Source organism: Gopherus flavomarginatus, chromosome 5 (genome assembly GCF_025201925.1).
Source record: "Gopherus flavomarginatus isolate rGopFla2 chromosome 5, rGopFla2.mat.asm, whole genome shotgun sequence".
In the NCBI taxonomy this organism is placed as follows: Eukaryota; Metazoa; Chordata; order Testudines; family Testudinidae; genus Gopherus; species Gopherus flavomarginatus.
This window is the reverse complement of record NC_066621.1, coordinates 11,019,235-11,034,220: the sequence shown is the minus strand read 5'-3', so window position 1 is coordinate 11,034,220 and position 14,986 is coordinate 11,019,235.

The window sequence follows — 14,986 nt, the reverse complement described above, 5'->3', positions numbered from 1 at the left end:
CATGGCAGTGACATAGGGATCCCCTATCCCAAGCTGCTGCTGCAGCGGCTGGGGGGGGGGGGCAGGAAATCTGCTGGAGGGGGAGGTCTTAGCAGAGCCGGGAGCCAGCAGCTAGTCGGGCAGAGGATGGGGTCAGTTGTGGGGGCGCTTTGCGCCAGGACCGCTCCTCCAAGCGCCGTGTTTTTGCACGTTTACTGTAGGAGATCTGGTGCCCGCAAAGGCACCCGAGAGCAAAAACATGATTGTCTTTGAATGGCGTTTCAAAATTCCAAACCTGTGGCGGTGGGTCCCTTGGAAACAGGACCCCTCTGGCAATATTGCCAGCCCCAGCCCTTCTAATCTCCCCAGGCAGGGGCCCCGTCCGAAACCATGAGATTTTAAACATCATGCATTGGGTGGTTTGTATTTGCCTCCTGGCATGGGCTTACCGGAGTCACATTTCAAGTTTTTTCTCTACAAGTAGAAGGGCTAGAAAGTAGAAACTTTTTTTTTTGTTTAAATGAAAGCGGAGAGTCTCCAGTAGTCTCCTGACTTCAGGCTGTGATTTTAAGAAAAACAGCAAATACTGAGATACTCGTGGTAAAATCAGAAAGTTAGCAACACTGATTAGTGGGCTAATTTTTACCCCAAATTATCCTGTCCTAGTATAGAGTATATACACTAGGGCCCTGGTCCTGCAAATTGCTCTGCAAGAGTGAACCCAACAGCCCAGAACTACCCAATCCACACCCTCATCACAACACAGTTGTGAAACCCTCCAATTTTGGATGGTTCAAATTTGCTTTAACTCTTGCAATGCCGTTTCAATTTTTCCACACTGGATCTTGGCGTGAGTAGGTGCAAGACCCTCATTATCGGATCAGAAGTGAACACAGGGAACCTGCACCCTACTACTCTGATCTACTCACCTGTGCTGTGAGTTTCACATGTTGAGGAAGTGATCTTATCAAAATGTTAATAACTGACAGCTGGGGTTCTCCTTGTCCTGAGTGGGAGATATGCCAAGCTATGACTCTTGCCTAAAATGTTAGCCAACAAGAACTGGCCTAGCTACAGACTTTCCCTTGAAATCTGTCTATTTCTCTTTGCTGTCTGTAGCTGGACACTTCATATGGACCTGTTCAGAGCAGGGTATGTGTTTCCCTCCACAGCCAAGCTCCCTGGTTTGAAGAGCCACTCAGTGATAGAAGACAGAAATGGTAGCAACATATTGAGAGTATTAGCTGAAAAGCCTGCCTCTGTTAATGGTACCTTGGATGACCTAACTTTCCTGTTCTCTTTTTGTGCCTCATACGAGGACCTCCTTGCAGGGAGAATTGCAGGAGTCTCAGATTCTGGTTTTCCATGGATGATTTTGGATCTATTTTTTTCCCCCCTTATCTCCATTGTCAGTTTTATAACTATGGTATGTTATTTCTCCTTTATCAATGATGTTAAGTGTGCAGATAGCATCTAACACACTTTTTATTATTATTTATTAGTCTATTGCATTCATTCACTCCTGTGGTATCCATATCTCCTGTAACTATACATCCCCATTAGTAAGGAACAGGGAACTTATTTGCCAGCTTTGAACCAGACTGTTGTTTCTCAAGTGTTTATCTCAAGTGATTCTAATGTTTCTATTAAGTTTACCTAAATGAGAAACATTTACATTAAGTTTACCTATATGAGAAAAGTGCACTGGTATAACTTGAATAGGCTTCTAAACCAATATGGTTAAACCAATGCGGACATCTGTGTGAAAGCTCTTGTTTGGTACAGGCCTGGCTTATGTTGGTTTAGCATAAACCTCTTGATTTAAGATAAATGAAAATAAAAGCAGTTTCAAACTGAAATAAGTGTCTACACAACCTTTTGCACTAATTCAGGTACGCACAAATTCATACAAATTATGCCTGTGCAACTTTCTCACTGGGACAAGCCTTTAATCTTTCTGCATCTTGCAGACTAAAAGTACCTCCTGCAAGAGATTGGCAATTTTGCTGAGACACAATTTCAAAAGCAGCCCTTGATTTTGGTGCCTTTGTTCTTGGAGGCCCACCTTGATGCCTTTGCCCTGATTGTCAGAGGTACTGAGCTCCCATTGACTCCAGCTGGGGCTGACCAGGGTTGTAATTTGAACAAAACTTTTTGGAAAACATATGCAGTGTCATGGGTTCTATTAAATAAGGCGTGGAATGGACTGAGACAGGCATCAAGGGGATTGAATTCTTCTCTCCATAGGCTGCCACCCCAGAGCCTACTGCTCTGAGACATGCCGTAGGAATCCCGAAAGATTGTGTGGTGCTGAGCAGATTCTCCTTAGGACCAGGTCTCAGAAGGCTAGTGCCTCCTCTGAAATACTAAGCTCTCCAAGGAATTTAGGGAATGCTGTTCTAAGTGTTTTAAAAATTCAAATACTTAAAAGGTCAACATGGCTGTTCCAAGCAGTAAAATCTGGGTTAAACTGTTTTAAATTGCCCTATGTGAACAATATGCAGGGGCGGGAGTTCACATTTGCATGGCATTTAAGCAAGAGCGGTGTTCTGAAGCGCTCATAAGAAATTTGGAGAGCACAGCAACTGTATCTGACAGCACACACGCAGTGAAAAATGTTTAACCTGTTTTGAGTCTGTTTGTTGCAACTAGTTTGGGTCAAAGATTTTGATCATACATTTAGATCCAGAATCTGCTCTGATACCACCCAACCGTTAGGGATTGCTCATTCCCAGTGAGATTGCTCAAGGAGTTAAATTTCCACAGGAGTATGGGGGATCAGAATCCAGCCCTTAATATCCATGTGCAGGGAACTCTCACTAGAGAAGGGAGGCTCTGGACCTCTTTCTCCAGAGGTTTTCTCTACTCTGCATACGTCTGTTACACTCTATAACAAAGCCACATCACCACTTTGGCCTCAGGTTCTCCACTGCCCTGTGCCTTTCATCCAGTCTGGTATGGCTGCACTTTGCACTAGCACAATATATAGGACAATGGAATATAGGGCCCTTGGTCTCAAGGAAAAGATACATGGGTGGGGAGGGAGAAACCTCAAGATTAAGATCTTTTGGGGGGGGGGGGAACAGAAAATGTCTCTGTGTGGTGTATTCAATTTTTATCAAAAATTCCTCAATCCTTCCCCTTTGAAAAACATTCCTCACTCTGCCGCTGAAGGTTTCTTTATCTGCATTTGTTGTCTTCCAGTTAATTGATCTGGTTTCTCTGTGCTTTTGCTTGGCTGTTCTTTGTAGAACTATCATCAGGGGTTATCTCTGAATCTTTACTCATTTTCTATCTTTTCCAGCACTCCTAAGCTAAACCTTTCAAAATGTTTTATCAATCAGGGTTTCAGTGTAGCCTGAATTGCACCCAGCTTTGTGTAAATCAGCTGAACCAAGAACAGCCAGCCAGGAGAAATTTAAGAATATGATCATTTTAATAATTTAGGCTTGAGTTAAATTGTCCCTTAAAATCTGACCAGTTAGCCAGTTAAGCTATTAATCACCAGCACTTCATGCAATTGTGGCCTTTAAAGATCCTATGGTGAAAAATCACAACACAAGTAATTCCGTTCTCCCTCCCTAAATTCCCCCCTGTAGCTGCAACTGGATATGAAATTTTTCATATATGTCCAATTTTTTTTTAAAATTGTTGTGTGCTGTTCTGTTTAAGAGACAACTGGATTTTGGTGATGTGAATCCTGTACATGTAGGTTGAAAAGCAGCTGGGGAGACTTCCATATAAAAGCTTCTGTAGAATTGTCAGAGATTGTTTGTTTATTTAGCTACGAGGAACAAAATATCACCAACAACTGTCATACAGGGCTATATAACTGGTCAATTTTATGGCAAGAGAGCCACATCTTAACTGTGTTAACACTGATCTCACGATGTTGATGTCTCAGTATCCCTCCTTCATCATTGGTCAAATAGTTCACTGTCTAGCTTTCATGTCCCTGCAACATTTTAATTTGTCAAATTAAAATGCACTTTATACCATACAGTATTTTACTAAAACTAAAGTAAAAGTTTAAATTTTGATTTAAAACTAGAGAAGGTTTAACAGTCCTTATTCATGTCCAGCTTTGGCTGATATCAAAGAAATGGCTTATTGAGCCTAAAACTGGCTTACCTGGGTGAATTTTCTTTTTAAATAAACACCGAGCCACTAGAATGGGTTGTACATGCCTCTATACATCCATTCATCTGTGTGTAGTATTAATATTTCGTTATTACCTGATATCCAACAGTGTGTTCGGCAGCAAGAAATAAAGGTAAATAGTGCAAGGGCCTTGCCCTGAAATAACTTACAATTTAATTTCACAGATGATGTAATGAAGACGATGACAAAAGAGTGGGGCTGGGATGTGAGAGGAAACGGAGGCACAGCAGTAATATCATGTGCTTACCTAGCATGCATGGTCCTTAAAAATCCTCTGGCATTTTTTCATAAGAGTGAGGAGTGTTAATTCTGGTGTTCTGGCTAAATTTTGCCTACCTAAAATTCCTCTGGCTGTACGATATTCTTTGCTTTCTGTCCCATATTACTGTATAGTGTTCCCATGAGCTTTTAAGCAGTATATAGTATCTGAAGTGATCCGTATGTATCATTTATGCTTCAGCTGAAACTTGTAAAGCTGATTGGGATCCTTCAGGATGAAAGGCCCAGCTATGGACCCAGTGCAGTCAGCAGAAGGGCACTGGCTTGAGCCTTTTAAGACTATTTATTATTATTTATAGCAGCTGCATACACTAGTTCTGTTGGGGGGAAAAGGCAAGACTTTGCCAGTTATTTAAAGCAACGAAGATGTAACTGCTGCCCCAAAGACTTTACTTACTGGTAAATTGCCATTTGTCATTTTTCATAAAGAAAATGAATGCACAGGATGCTCAGAGTCACGATGTTCGATCATGGATATGAAGTCTGTGTGTGTGTGCCACTATCAATGGCCCTTTTCATTTTAAAGTGCTTTGATTTATAGAGAACAAAAATAGTCACCATGGCGATATAAACACGTGTAAATACCACAACCCTGAGAGTGAGTCAGACATGCTGAAGAGGACTGAGCAGTCTCAGTGTCTTTCTGCTAACACATCTGGGGTGGGAGGATAAGATTATCTCACTTAAAAAATATATCAAAGAAACCGAGATTTGTTCTGAATAATTTTGTGTCCTCTCAGAAACTAAAGGCGAATCCTTCAAAGCTAAACATGCCAGTCTGATAACAAGCGAAAAAAGGAATGCGAAATGGCAACAAAGGAGCAGTGGCAGGTTTAGCTTTAACAACTTTTACATCTAAAATATATTTTAAACCCACAAATCCTGGTTTGGAAAACCTGTACAATTTTACTGGGAGTGGCGTATCCTATTATTTCAAAGGGACCACGAACTTTGTTCAGGTGTCATTAATGTAATACAGGTTGCTCCTCTCTAATCCGGCACTCCCTGATCCAGCAACATCCGTGGTCCTGCATAGGCACCGAATTCGTGGGTGCTCCAGCCCCTGAGCACCCATGGGGAAAAATTAGTGGGTGTGGCGCATCCACCAGCACCAAGCTCCCTCCTCCCCCTGTGCCTCTTGTGCACCAGCAGACCTGCACTTACCAGCTCCTCCTCCTCCTCCCACTCAGTGCTTCCAGAGCACTGCGAACAGCTGATTCATGGCGTTCAAGCTCCGGGAGGGAGGGGGAGGACCTGGAGACAGCTTCGAAGTCCCTGGGCAGGGGGCCGGCAATCAGGACCCTGGCTGGCAGCAGGGCCCCCAGGCGGGAGGCAACGCTGGGAGCAAAGCCTGGGGGTGCTGTAGCACCCCCCACACTCCTACTTCTTGGGCCTATGGAGACCCGCTGGCATTCTGCATTGACCTCCTGTGGTTCGAAGAATTCCGGTCAGGTCCTGAGGGTGCCGGCAGGGCCGGTGCAAGGATGTTTCGTGCCCTAGGCGAAATTTCCACCTTGTGCCCTCCCCCGTCCTCTGCCCTGGGGCGCCCTCCCCCCCTGGGGCAGCTCCCCCTCCTCTGCTCTGAGGTGCCCCCCACCCCCTGCGGCAGCTCCACACTCTCCGCCCTGCAGCACCCCCCGCTGCCCTGCCCCCTCCCCGAGCACGCCATCGCCGCTTCACTTCTCCCGCCTCCCAGGCTTGCGGCGTCAATCAGCTTAGGTGCTGCAAGCCTGGGAGGCGGGAGAAGTGAAGCGGCCATGGCGTGCTCGGGGAAGAGGCGGGGCAGGGGTGAGCTAGGGCGGGAGTTCCCTTGCATGCTGCCTCCCCCTTTACTTGCTGCAGGTGGCCTGCCCCGTGCCCCCCTGCCCCAGCTCCCTCTGCCTAAATGCCAGCGGCGACTGAGGCAGCCGAAGATCCGGCCGCCACGGTTGCTGTTGAAGAAAATGCTGCCCCCCAAATCCTAGCTCTGTAGGCGACTGCCTAGGTCACCTAAATGGCTGCACTGGCACTGGGTGCCGGACTAGAGAAGTTCAACCTGTAGAAATATATGGCAAGAGGAGGAAGGATAGTCTTGTGGCTATAGCACTGGCTCGGGAAACTCTGGAAATTTGGTTTGGATCTCAGCACTGCATGGAGGCTAAAGGGCCCGGAAGTATACAAGAGACCACAAACCACACCCCTGGCCCTAAGCAATCTGGCTCCATCATTAATGGCTGTGCAAAGACCTGCTTGTGGATTTAGGGGCAATCCCAAATGAGCACCCCCCCCCCCCACAAATTTAGAGAAAGGTTCCCCTTATTGTTTGGAGGTTTATGGCAGGTGTTTATGCTCAGCACCACCTGGAATTTGACCATTACAGGCCAAATAGTCTGTACACAAAGTAGCTTAATGTAGATTCTTGGTTGATATTTTACAAGGCTAAGAGGGAGGAGAAAAAGAGAGAGCCCAGCCAGAGGGATCATATAGTATACATATGTAAAGAACAAAATATTGTTTTAGCAGAGCAAATCACATCAGTTCTGCCTGGGCTAGAACCTCTGAATGGCTACGTCCTTCCAGATGGGAGCTCTGTGAAAGTCACCTAGTTTGGAACATGATTTACTTAAAAATGATACTATGGGGGTTTAAAATGGATTAAACATTATGTTAGCAAAGCAAAGGTCATAGGGGAGTGTATAAAATGTCACAGCAGGCACATCACAGTTGTTTGTAAGATTACTTCTCTTTATATAAGGCCACTAATATATACACACACACACATTCAGAAGGAACATTAATCTAGTGCAGAATTAAAACTGTATGTCATTTGTGTTTAACAACTGTGTAGGAAAGCCTGGCTTTGGCAAAGGTTCCATCAGCTATTCCCTGCTCTGGGATTCTCTTTCTTGTTCATATTATAAGATCTCTGGGCTAGGGTCTATCTGCTCTGTGTATCTTGTTACAGTGCTGAGCATGTTCTCAGTGCTTAACAGCTAAAAATAATCTAAGATTATGTTGTAGCTCATAGGAATTGCCAGACTGAATCAGGCTTGAGATTCCTCTAGTTCACCATCCTGTCTGGACTAAGGAAATACTCTGTCACATCATGTGTAGTTAGACTGTAGAACTCATTGCCACAGGAAGTCATTGAGGACAATAACTTAGCGAGATTTTAAAAAGGGATTTGAGATGCATATGAGTATTCAGAGTTACCATAATTAATTAAACAAAATAGGATGTGATCTAACGTGGGAGGCAGATTAGTTAGGTGATCATTACAGATGGTAGCTGCACTGCTGTCTCTTCTTGGGGATTCTCCGAGTACACCCCACAAAGGTGTGAGGCCTCAGGCCTTTAACTTTCTTGGAGTGGAATTCTGCAATGGGCCCACTCTTAGACCAGGACATAGGTTACAGGTATCAACTGTGACTAACTCAGCAGGTCCAACTTTGGACCCCACTGAGGTTTCTCTTTGAGATCCCAAGAGACAGCATATGGTTGCAGTATACAGAGAGAGCATTTTCAAAACAAAACATGATTTATTTTGCCCTGTGTGTGCTTAAAAAACTAGATTTAAAATAACTAAGAGGCCTACATGCATGTTCCCTTACCTACGCTTAGCTTTTCTAGCCATAACTGAGGCAGCTCTGGTTTATTCCCCATCTCTAAGTTGGGAGAAGCAGCCTACATTGCTTGCAGCCTGTGTCCCCTGTCTCTGAGAGCTTTAGTCAAACTGTCAGCCTTTTCCACTACAACCACACTGCAAACAGCCTTTTCACTGACACATCCTGGTCAGCCTCTGACCGCCTGCCCCCTCCCAGCACTGTGGCTGAGAAGTCTCTCTTCATGGCTGTTGTTTGAGGGAATGCTCCTTGCCTAGGACATGGTCTTACCTTTCCTGGGTTCCTTAACAACCTCCCTTTTACAGTCTCCTTTAACTCTGTGCATTCAGGCAGCTAATAACACCAAATTGAACAGAGAACCTGAGTTACACGATAGTCATAAAAAGTAATACATGCATTTTCCCAGCTCGTCACGTCATACATCTTAATGCTGCAGGGTTGTTATATCTTCCTATGAAGTATCTAGTACCGGCCACTGATGGAGACAGGACCTTGGGCTGGATGGTCCTCGGGTCTGATTCAGTCTGGCAATGCCTGTGTTCCGATGTCTCCAGAAGTGGTCAGTAACAGCCACTTCAGAGGAATAAAATCTGCACTAGGCAGTTGTGAGATAACCTGCCCCTGGAGAAAGTTGTCTCTTAGACCCTGGTCATTGGGTTCATGTCCCAAAGCTTCAGGTTTTATATTCTTTCCCTTGTTTATGGTTGTAATTACTACTTCTGCTAATGATCTAACCTCCTTCCCCCAGACCCACTCTGGCCCCCAAATCATGCAGGTTAACTAGAGGATTCCTAGAGGCTATTTTGAAGGGTCAGTACTAGAACACACTTCCCTGTGATTTTTGTTGCAGACAGATTAGCTAGAGAGAAGCAAAGTGGAACTGTACAAATCTCTCATGGCTGGACTGAAATATGGAACCACCTGAAATATGGAATTCAGTGCTCCAGAATCTGAGGTAAGAAGGGCCCCCGGAGGGTGAAGTCCAGTATACACTGATTCCTAAAGAGTATGTGGGGACACTGCAGGCTTCCCTCTCTGTGCATCATCCCTAACCTGCATGCTGATGAGTTAGAATGGGGCTATTGAGGCCCTGCCAGCCAGGCCTTCCTTTTCATCACATGTGATCCTCCTGTCAACAGCTAGTACACCTGAGATAGAGAATGGGTGCTGCTGTTAATGGGAACACAGACCAGTGTGAAATGTTACACTGCATGCAGATTCCAATTTGCATCTCCACTGGCACAGAGTAAAGACCTGACCTGTTTTAATACAGGGGGCAATAAGAGAGAGATTAGCGTCCACACATGTAACTGGGGCTCAGTGGACTCTGTAGCTCCAAACCATGGGCCAAATTTATCTTCTCTGTATCTGTTACTCTAGAACACATGCACACATACACTTCCAAACAGCAGCAATACTCTATGCCCGGCTCAGACTGGCAATGCCCGCACTTCCTCCTGCTAGGTGCAGGAATGACCTGTGCAGGAAGGACTGTGTACGTGTGTAGCTGTGTGTGCCCAAAACAGTGGGATTCCCCTTCCCGCCCCGGACCGTTAGGATTCTGTCATGAGGGAACCTGTAGAGCACCTTCTCTGCTGGTTTTAGGGGAAGAGAGGGTTAGGACAGAAAACCTTCCCCACTGTCCACAGGTTTTTTTGCATGTACCAAATCAAATTCCTGGTGGCTAGAATTTGGCCCTATTTCTAATGCAGCATAAAACCACCATTCCCATGCTATAACCAGAGATCCTGCAAGCTGCATCCACGTAGGCAGTACCTGTGCTCATGCAGAGCCCTGTTCACTTATAGATTCATAGATTCTAGGACTGGAGTGGTGTAAGCCTACAAACACGGAAGATCTTGCAGGATCGGGGCCCTAGTCAGTAAAGGGTGAATAAGAAGCTCCAGCACAGTCTTTTGCACGGTTGCCCTGAGAAACTCAAACTCCTGGATTTTATCTCCATGATTTCCCTCCCTCTCTCCCCACTCTGAGAAATCCCTCTTGTACACTGCTGCAGCCGTAAAACAGTCAGGAACTCTAAGAACAGCACATCCCAGAAAATGCAACTTTTACATGTTATTTCATCAGATTTAGTTTTTAATTTTAGGAGGAGAAATGATGAAAAATCCAGGAGATTTGGGAAAGGGAAAATATGGTTTTGAAACGTAAAGATTAGAAAGCAAATAAAGAAATAATGCTCATAAGCCCCCAGGGGAGATTCTCTGGTTGGAGGAGAATAATAAAGAGATGGATATAGCCACAGGGAGGGAGGAAGGAAGGAAAGAAAGAGCATAATGGCTTCGTATGATGGATACACATTTCCTTTCAGATGAGTGTCTCTCTCTTGCAGAAGGTCTGTCCTAATATAAGATCCCTACAATGCTGGTGGCTATATTTCTTGGCAAAGGTGCAATTTAAGAGAATAAACTAGGTTGACAGAAATATTCCATTCAGCAGCGGCTCCAGGAACAAGCACTCCAAGCGCGTGCCTGGGGCGGCAAGCCTCAGGGGGAACCCTGCCGGTCCCTGCGAGGGTGGCAGTCAGGCAGCCTTTGGCAGCTTGCCTGCGGGAGGTCTGCCGGTCCCACGGATTTGGCGACAATTCGGCGACGGGTACGCCAAAGCCGCGGGACTGGGGACCTCCCACGGGTGCGCCGCTGAAGGCAGCCGGCCTGCCATGCTTGGGGCGGCAAAAAAGCTAGAGCCGCCCCTGATTCCATTTCATAGAAGGCAATGAGCTCTCTTTCAAGCCACTCTGAAGACTGTGTAGTCTTGACTGTGGGTCCTTTGAGAAACTAGCAGCATTTGTAAAGCAATTGGATTAAACTGAAATGGAAGTATACCTGCTCATTGTTATATTTTGTGAGGTGCATTTGTACATTGTCTAAATGCTAATTTCCAGAGTCATCTGTGCTCTAGGTGATTGGGGGCAAAATGTGTATATGCTAGTTTGATTTATGGCAGTATAATCACTGCTGGACGAGGGGTGTTTTTCTACAACAGCTAGGGATGCTAAAACAATTATGCAGTGCTCCTGTAGGCCAAAAACACCATGCTCTCAGTCACCAAGGTAATGATGCAGGTTGCAGTCTTTAGACTGTGAGGCCCCAGTCCTGTATGCGGACATCAGTGGCTCTCTGCATTGACACAGGAGTCAGTGCTAATGGATCCCAGCAGAGACTCATGGACAAGGTTTGGGAAGTGCCATTTATCAAATATTGCCAATTGTAAGCATTCAAAATTATTTAGTCAGGCCCCAAAGCTCATAAAATTGGCTTTAAAATATGAGATTTAAAAATTGATAAATATTGAGTTTATAAAGAGCTTATAATCACATGCTCTGATCCTTTAACTGCCTACACCTGGGAAAGCAGCAGGAATGGGACCTAAGTTCTTTGGGCTGATCTGCGCTGGGGGGGCATCGATCTAAGATACGCAACTTCAGCTATGTGAATAGCGTAGCTGAAGTCGAAGTATCTTAGATCGATTTACCTTGGGTCCTCACGGCGCGGGATCGACGTCCGCGGCTCCCCATGTCGACTCTGCTACCGCTGCTCGCTCCGGTGGAGTTCCGGAGTCAATGGGAGCGCGTTCGGGGATCGATATATCACGTCTAGATGAGACATGATATATCAATCCCTGAAAAATCTATTGCTACCTGCCGATATGGCAGGTAGTATGGACATACCCTTTGACACTACAGGGAAAGCCTCAGTGGAACAATAAAGCTACCACTTATGTCACGTGGTTACCCAGCATACAGCCATTGGCCTGATTCTAATAAAACTTCTTCCACCCCAGAGCCTAGTATAGAGCCAGAAACATTTACATACATAAAAAAATAGCAGTGCCTTTCTGAATTAAGATACTGTCTCTGAAGAAAGAACAAGAGCACCTTAGAGACTAACAAATTTATTTGAGCATAAGCTTTTGTGGGCTACAGCCTGAAGAATACACTAATAACAATGCATCACAAAGAGAAATAATTCTTTATATTTAAATTACCTAAGATTCATTACAAGATGCCTCTGACTAAGGGTAAGAAAAATTACTGCTCAGGTCATATAAATCTGATCAACTGCTGTTTTATCACCTCTGCCCTGCTCCTCCCCCAGAGAGCAAATGCTTCCTGCTGCCCTTCATTGTCTGTTTAGATCACATCAATTCCATTTAAAAGGGTTACAAGGGATTTTATTTAATCAAACCGTTTGCCATGTCCATATTCCTAAAAGGCTCCTTGTCTCTCTCAGGACCCAGATTATACAGTGATAATGATCTCTTGGTTAGACATTTACTTCCCGTTAGGAGCCAGCATGGAATAATAATAAAAAGCCCTTCTGACTAAAAATGGACTAGGGACTGTATATTTTTTTTTTTTTAATCAGTACAAACACCTAACAAAACCTCATCTGAAAAATAAAACATGGAACTAATTTATGTGTGCAGTGTTATAGCCATGTTGGTCCCAGATCATCCTACTCACCCTTGAAACCAGTGTTGATCCTTTTCACTTCAACCAGTCCAGGATTTGACCTTTAGTGAATGCTCTCTTAAAAGCTTTTCTCTCTCATTTACTTCTGATTCCCAGGTCCACTACTGTCATACTGAGGCCTCAGAAGGGATGCAAAGCCTGTTTGTATCAGTTGCAGGGCCGCCCAGAGGATTTAGAGGGCCCCCACCGCCGAATTGCCGCCAAAGACCTGGCACTTCGGCGGTGGGTCCCGGGGTGGAAGGACCCCCCATCGCAGGTCTTCGGGGCACTTCAGTGGCGGGTCCAGGAGCAGAAGGACCCCCCGCCGCCAAATTGCCGCCAAAGACCTGTAGCGGAAGAAGCTCCGAGGTCCCTGGCCCTGCAAGAGTTTACCAGGGCCCCCAGAGCAAGTGAAGGACCCTGCTCCAGGGCCCCCGACAAACTCTTGTGGGGGCCTCTGTGGGGCCCGGGGCCTGAGGCAAATTCCCCCCCCCCCCCCGGTGGCCGTGATCAGCTGGGCTGTGGTTTTGTAAAACAGGTCCTATCCAATAAGCTAAAAGATTCAGAAGATACAATTCTCACTCTGGTTCATGGCAGTAATGATGATTGATGGTATCTGTTTTCTTTCCTGACTAACACAGTTAGTGGTGCTTTGGTTTAAGGGCATTTAGTAGGAAGAAGGTTGTTGACACTACTTTGAACCTGATCATGATTCCAAACTTCCCATCCTCACTTGAAGGTTCCTCATGACTCAGCCCCCACAGATACCTCTCCTCTCATTTCCTCCTCCCTACTTTGCCCTCCTACACTCTTCTCATTCCTCTCTCCTGAGCTGACTGCTCCTTTTGAGTCCTCCTCCCATTCCTGGCCTTGTGTCTTCTTTCACACTGCCCCTGCACTCGGCACAGCCTCCCACCAGCCCTGTGCCAAGTGTCCTCCCTGTCTTCTTGGACCACTTCGCTCCTGAAATCTCCTGTATTGGTCTTGCTGAGGCAATCTCCACATCTGCTTGTGTTTTAAATCCACCCCTGCAATGCACAGGCCTTGCAAACCTTTGTCTAGTCAAGGTTCTATCCCTAAAACAAATACCAATTGCATGTGAATGGCTGCATGGGTTCTGAGGGATAACTGGCTGCACATTAAGGATCACTTTCTCACAAATGCTTTTATCTGTGTATGTACCTATGTCATGCACAGTGGGAAAGTAGCAATACTGGGAACTACTGCAACTGCAACAACGTCACTTTGGCTGGGAGGAAAGAATTGCTGGTCATGCTAAAGAAATTAGTTGAAAGGAGTTGGTGTTGCTGTTCAGCCTGAGATGCAGCCAGTTTCTTCTTGGGATCCCAATTTCAAAAAGAAATCAGCTCTTTTAATGGTCTTGGCTAGGAAGCTTGCAGCAGTGCCAGGCTGGTTCTAACAGCAGCTCGAAGAATATCACATCTACCAAAGCTGTGGTAGCTCATGTCAGCCATGATATTTTTTTTTCCTCCTGCTCCCACTGCAAGTTTCCATCTCTGTGTGATTATTTCCTCTGCAGCTGGGTGCAGAGACAAATTTTTATATAGACCTCTATACTGGGACTCCTTTTCCCAGAGGCAGTGATTCTGCCAACAGCTCTGCTGCATCAGGCACTGAATTGATGCGGTTCTTCTCAGCTTCCATCGTTTCAAACTGAATTTCCCTTTTTCTTCAATGCCAAATATATATATAATGCTGTCTGCTTAAAGTACCAAGCTGGAACCTGCTGCAGAAACAGGAGCATAGGAACCTAGGATTTGCCAGACAGGATCAGACCTGCGATCTATCAGTCCAGTATCTGTCTCTGACAGTGGCCAGCAACCAATGCTTCAGAAGAAGGGGCAAGAAACCCTGCAGTGGGCAGATGTGGGATAATCTGCCTTCTGTCCTAATCCCTAATAGTTTGAGATGGTTTTGCAAGCGTACAGTGATCACCTACATAGTACTCATTTATACTTGTCTAAGCTATCTAACTATGGAAGAACTGCAGAGTTCATAGAGAACTCAACTACACATTTTGTAGGCAACAAAATCTATCTGTGGTATTTGGAGAGTGCCCGTCACGGTAGTATATAAATGCAATGAATGGACTAGAAGACCTAAAAGCAATCTTGTTGTTTATGCATTAGGTGAGGTATGTGTATAAATACAAAGAACATGCTTGCATCTGGGACTTAAGATGTGTGAAGAAAGTTGGTAGAAAGTACTGTACACATAAAGGAACTCAGAGTTTCTTTATAAAGAAAGCTCTGAACTGCAGAGCAGGCAGAAGGTCTAAAATTATCACATAGCCACATGCTAAAGCAAAGTTATGGTTTTGTTTAAAAAAAAAAAAAAAAAGCCCTGGTAAGCAGAATCAGATACTAAGGTAATCTAGGGAAATGGAAGATGGAGAAAACATGTTAATGAGGGAAAAGAGAGTGCTGGAACATCAGCTGGGAGGGAGAGGAGGAGGAGGAAGGGAAAAAAAAAT